The following is a 6,758-nucleotide window of genomic DNA, read 5'->3' on the forward strand; positions in this document are numbered from 1 at the left end:
GTGCTTTTCAAATTTTGGTAACAATTCAGTACAATTAGGATTAAAATATTACTATCATGATAGAGATGACATTTTTATTCCATGAATACCCTCTTCCTCTCTATATTAGTACAAGATTGCAAGTTATTAAAAAGGTTGAGATGATTATCAAAGTTGAGGGGATATAAATGCAATTCAGGAATTTTGATGCAGTACATGGAGACATCTTCGGTATGTTAACAAGAATAGCCAACGGCAACTTGCAATCTTCCAACGGCCAGATTTTGTATACCTCCAACAGTATATAAACATCAGAAGTGCAAAGTATATCCTCAAGCCAAAAGATTGTGAGGAGGAAGAGTTTGGGTAGATTAATCCTCATTGTTTTGCAGGAGCATTAACAGAAGGTTATAGTGAAAACATTTAGCAGATCTTATGCATGGCCCCTTGATCCACCATCGATTGCTTGAACCAATGCAAACCGCGGAGTTTAAGCACTTTTAGCTGAGGAAGTCCATTGCAGCATTCTTAACTAACAGAACTTTCAAAATTTCTGGTTAGTAATCAAAAGTTGCAGTGGCACTGGTTAGGCATTGAAGTAACGTGGCATCCTTGAGCAACCAATACCTTCTTCTCCGGGGATGCAACGGGGCTTGCCATCCCCATTTTTGTGTCCAGCGTACCATAAAAGAGCAGGACACAAGCACCCGAAACATCATTGGAGGCACCATTTTGAAGCTGTTTAGAGTTGAACTGGTATTTTGCCTGTGATTTAGCATGATTTTATTTATTTATTGTGAATTTGTGCAATGACTCTTACGGATTGCTACAAGGATTCGGTGACGGTGACGTGCTATAAAGTATCGACAAATAATTTTTATTTTAAAAGGAATTAAAAAACTTGAAAAAAAAATTGCTGGCCAAAATTTGTAGTAAAAACTTAAAAATTATTCGCATGACCATCATATGAGTAATTAGTCATAATTTATTATAGTTACTGGCTAGAAGTATTTTTTTTAATTTTTAAAATAACTAGTTGCTGGCACATGACTCGATTTTGACAGTAGCATTCTATAAAAATCAGTTATTAGAACTAAATATGCATGAAACTAAAATATTTGGAACTATATTTATTTTCATCCAAATTTTAGTAACTAAAAGCATTCACGTTCCAAATATTTGGAGCCAAAATTGTAATTCTCCCAAGCAGTATTTATCTATCAAATTCGGCTTTGCTTCTGACCTTATATATTGGGTCAAGAATGTAGTGCCAACTTGGTAGCGTTAATAAAAATCCCCTGCTTCAATGATGCGAATAAATTAGTCGAAAAAAGAAAAATCAAAGTCAATCATCAAAGCTTTGCACGAGCTCAACCCATGAAATTTTGCTTTGTGCTGCTGGGTGAGAGATTTTGATTGGATAAAAATCATAAAATAAAGGAAGGCACAACAACTTTGATCCAAACTCCAAACTGAAGATGGTTGGACATTTGAAGATATAATTATGGACATTTGAAGATATAATTACCAATGTGAAGATGCATTTGTCATCCAAGTTAACATTAGTCATCTAAACCAATCTCTATGGGCAAATTGGTAATTTCGGCACTCTTCATGTCAGCAATGGACCCCAATACTCTGCTAGGAGAGCTAGGTGAAATTTTTAAAACCTAGAGGGGTCTCAGTGTAAGTGTCAGAAACCTCAGGGGAGGTTTGTGAAATTATCCCTTTAATCTTTCATAGAGATAAATAATACTATGAAGGACGAAGTATGACTTATTCTCGGATGAATAAAGGTTGAATGGCAATAATTTGGACTTTTTCATAATAGGAAAACTGTGGGATTTAAAAAAGAGAAAATAGCAGGATTAAAACCCAAAACCTCTGTGTTCTAGGGACAAGAATTTTTTTAATTATAAGTAGGAGAACTCGAACCATAAGATCTTATTTGGCAAATGAGTTTTTTAAAGTGTTTGTCTAAAATTTTACTATAAGTTAATGTAGAATTTGTAGAAAAAATATTTAAGGTACGTAAAACTTTTTTTTTTACTTTTCTTTTTCTTTTTCCTTTCTTTTTCTTTTTCTTTCTTTCCTGTCCTTTGCTTTCCTCTCGATCTTTCTGCTTACTCCATTCCTCTCTTCCTTTCTCTTTCCCCTTCTCCTCCCTTCCTCCTTTTATGCGCTCCTCTTCTCTCCGCTTCTATTTCTTTCTTCCCCTTTTTCCACCACCCTTCCCTCGCCCTCTCTCACCTCACCCTACCTCCCCTTCTGTCTCCTCTCCCTCGCGCGACCAAAGGTCTCGCCTCCTAGTAGCACAATCAGATCTGGTGGCGCAGCCTCTGGTCATGCAAGGAAAGAGGAGACAAATGAGGATGTGAGGTAGAGGAAGAGAGTTCTAGTGAGAGAGTGGTAAAGAGAGGGAGAGGAGGGAGGGAGGGAGGAGAAGGGAAAGAGAGGAAATGAGAGAGAAAGGGAAAAAAAAGAGGGGAGGAAGGGTGGTGGCGCCAACCAGTACAAGAAAAGTAATCACACCTCTTTGAAAAACCAAAAGGAAAAAGAATGTAATGAAAAAGATCCAAATTTTGTAGCAATGTTCCAATTGAAATAATTTTTTTCAAATAGTCAATAAATATATAATAAACCCAATTTGTGCAACGTATGGAGCAAAATGTGAGCATGTGTCCGTCGAGTTAGTAATAGTGGAAGCAAATTGGTAGTGTTGAAATGATGGAGAAGATTGGAACTCAAGAGATGAAAAGAGTAGAGGAGAGGGATGAGAACAACATCATAAAACAGGGTCTCAAGTGAACCAAATGGCTAATGGAGGAGAAAATGACTCAAAGAATGAACTAGTGGATCAAGGCTAAGGAATGGAGGAAGAAGTGACGTTTGATTAGAAATTGGAATAGGAGGAAAGTTGCATAAAATAGGGTGGGTTAGTTTGGGCAATGTGGAGAGAAGATGAGAGGCGGATCTCTATTTATAATAGAAAGAGAGATATGGATATAGGGAAAGGGGACGGAAATGGTTGCTTGAGCCCAAATGTGAGAATCGCAACTCAAAAATGCAGAATACCACAACCAAAAAGGATCATACCCATCAATCCATTCATATAAGCCAATCTTAAATGGATTTGGTTGATCCATATAAATTCAATGGTTTTAAATGGATAACCATCTAAACCCAATAATGTTGGTGGATTTAAATGAATTATCCATGTCATCCATACATATTCACTTAATTTAAAAAATAGAAAACACATATTGTGATTGCAAATATTTATAAATAAAGTGAAATGAAATTTTGTGCGATCACTTATTCTTTCCTTCATAACTTTCTCATATGTCAAGTTGCCAGTAGCATTAGTTGCATTTTCTCCATTTCTAGTTTCTAGACTTCTTCAGCCTTTTTCAAAATCATATTTTAGTTGCTACTCCTTTTCTTTTCTTTTTTTTTTCCAATTCTCATATGGTAATGGCCGCAAACTTGCACATTCTTAAGTAAGGAAGAAGCAAGAATGCATCATACAATATCAACTTGGTTTTTTTATTTTTTATTCTTTTATTTATATAAAAGATTTTTCTAACAAATGTCCCCGTGATATTAGTTAAGATATGTAATAATACTTTTTTTTTGGATAAATGGAAAGTTTTGAATTTAGAATCTCCCACTTACAATCCTTTCTCCCTTATCACTCAACCCAACCTTTCAAAAAAAAAAAGACACCTAATTTACAAAGTAAATACATATACTCGTATTTTATTACCCCTTGTATTTAAATACTTTCCCAAATATAATTTGCATAACTTGGAATGCTTGCTCTTCTGCATCCAGTTGAATGGGGAAACCATCACGTTTTATTTGATGACTAATTCCTCCATTGCAGACCCTTTTTTTTTTTTTGCCTTTTATGAGCTATGGGTTTCCTTGTTCGGTTCTTGGGGTTTTATGTTCTTTTTTTGTGTTTGAAATTGAAGGGTTTAAATAGGGATAAAATAATCCTTTGCAGGCAATAGTATAACTTATTCTCATATGAGTAAAGGTGAGATGACAATAATTTGGACTTTTTTCATAATAGGGGAACGGTGAGATTTAAGAAAAAGGGGATAGTGAGATTAGAACCAAGAACCTATACGTTTTGGGGACAACATTGGAAATTTTTTGATTCTAAGTAGGAGAGTTCGTATCTTAGGACCCTATTTGGCAAATGAGTTATTTGGGTGTTTGTCTAAAATTTTATTATAATTTACTGTAGAATTTGTAGAAAAACTTTTTTAAGCTGTGTAAAACTTTTTTTCAATTGCTTTTCTTTTTATTTTGCCTTTCCTTTCTTTTTCTTTTTTTTCCCTTTTCCTTTTCTTTCTTCTCTTCTTCTTCTCCTCCACTCCACCACTGATCTTTCTCCTTACTCCCTCCCTACTTCCAGCCAACAGCGTTGGTACCTCCGTCGATGACCAACACTGGTAATTCTTTTTTTTTCTTTTTTTCTTACTTGTTTCTCTCTCTCTCTCCCTCTCTCCTCTCCCCTCCTTCTCCTTTCTCATCTCTCCCTCTTCTCCTCCCCTCTTCTCTCATCTCTACTTCTCCTCCCCTCTTCCTTGCCATCTCCTCCTCATCTTTCCCTTCCCCCGCTACCCTTAGCCTCCTCTCGCACAATCTGGTCGTACGGGAGAGAAGGAGATGGTGATAAAGAAAGGAGATGGCAAGGGAGAGAGGAAAAGGGGAAAGTAAAGAGGGAAAGAGGAAAGAGAGAAAAGGAAAAAGAAAAAAGAACGCAAGCACCCATAGAGTTGCTAACCGACGTTGGTCGATGACAAAAGTGGTGGTGGACTAAGATAGGGGAGGAAGAAAAAGAAAGGAAAGATTGGAGATTTTATTTTTTGTGTTTTTAGATATTTTGATGTGCGTATTTTAAAAATTTTAAAGAGCATTTTTTATGTTGTTGTAGTTAAAATAGTTAAGAAAAACTTTTAGGAGAAAATAAAAACTCGAGTTCGTTTGGAAGGTGTATTTTTTGGGTGGTTGTATAAAATTTTATTGTAACTTACTATGAAATTAGTAAAATATTTTTGCATATTTAGGTTGAAAAATTCTTTTCTTTCCTTTTTCTTTTTTTCTTTTTTCTTCTCTTTCTTTTTTCATTTGCCCTTTTTCTTCTCCCTTCTCCTATCTCACACGCCAAACCCCTTATTCTCCTCCCTTCCACCCTATTGCTGGCCGACGCCTTTCCTCCCCTCATTATTTTTTCTTTTTTTTCTCCTCTTTCTCTCTATCTCTCTCCTTCTTTCTCTTTTCCTTTCTCCTCTCTTCCTCTCCTCTGCTCTCTTCTCCTTCATCTTTCTTCCCCTTCCTCTGCCACCCCTCTCTCAGCCTCTCTCACCTCACCCTATCTCCCTCCTCTATCTCCCTCTCCCTCATGCAACCAAAGGCCACTCCTCCAAGTGGCATGACTAGATCTCATGGCGCGGGCCTCTAGTCGCACAAGGAAAGGGGAGACAAAGAAGGATGTGATGCAGTGTAAGAGAGTCCGAGTAAGAGGTAGTAGAGGGAGGAAGAGGAACGAAGAAGGGAGGAGAAGGGAAAAGAGGGAGAAAGAGAGGAAATGAGACAAAGACAAAAAAGAAGGAAAAAAAAAGGGGAGAAAAGGTGGTGGTGGCACTGGTAGAGGTGCGAGCGGCAATGGTGATCTAAGGTAGGGAGGATGAGGAAGAAGAAAGGAAAGAAGAAAAAATTTTATGTGTTTTCATATATTTCTCAAGTGTATAATTTAAAAATTTTGGAATGTTGTTAGGAATTACTGTGGACAAAATTATATATATATAAAAAAAAACTTGTCTAATAAAAGCAGGGTTAAAATACATGCTTCCAAGCAGACCCCTCATTTGCCAAACAAGCCACGAATCTCTCACTTACACTTTGTGATACCTCCACCTCCCCCTAAGGCGTACCCAAGGGTTTGGCAGATTGCCTGCTTAGCTTTTACCAGAACGAACTCTCAAATCCCAAGAACAATAATGATAACCTCAATAATAAGAACAACAACTAGTTCCAAACCGCAATAGATATATACATTAACACCAATTGCCCATACAGACCCAAAAGACAACAAAAGATTTGAGTTTACACAACAAAACCAATATAACGCTAAGAATGGGTCACTAGGACACTTGACAAAAGTCTTAGACAGAAGCTCCAACCTTTGTTGACTCACACTCACGCATAAGGATACAGTTTGCTCACGCGAACCAGTTCAGTGGCAGCTTGTCTAGGATCCGTTGACACTCTGCCAACCTTAGAATACAGTAACAATGTCCTGTAGATCACCGCTTAACTCTAGTCTTCACCCACCGATCATCCCCCTCCTAGGTCCGAACACCAAATCTAAAATAATAGGAAGGGTAATACTCGAGTATGCCAAAACCAGTGCAGTAAACAATGAACACTACCCATAGTTTGCAATCTACTCGACCAAACCCTTACTGACTCAATTCGACTAACTAGCCAATAGAGTTTGGGATCCCAAGCACTCAGTATAGTCGATGAGATAAAATACCCAAACGACGTTCAAGTCATGCACATGAACGTCATTTCACTTATAAACAATGCACAGTACTTTAGTCAAGTTAGGGCAAGTACGATAATATACACACTTGCCCAGCCAAAAACAATTCAAAAGCTCAGCATTTCAATCAATCAACCATCTCATTTCAAGTATTTATCAATCTCGTCAAAAGAACATTTCAATCAAGCAACAAATTCGACCATACATTTAGAACATT

This window comes from Coffea arabica, chromosome 6e, assembly GCF_036785885.1.
Source record: "Coffea arabica cultivar ET-39 chromosome 6e, Coffea Arabica ET-39 HiFi, whole genome shotgun sequence".
Classification (NCBI taxonomy): Eukaryota; Viridiplantae; Streptophyta; class Magnoliopsida; order Gentianales; family Rubiaceae; genus Coffea; species Coffea arabica.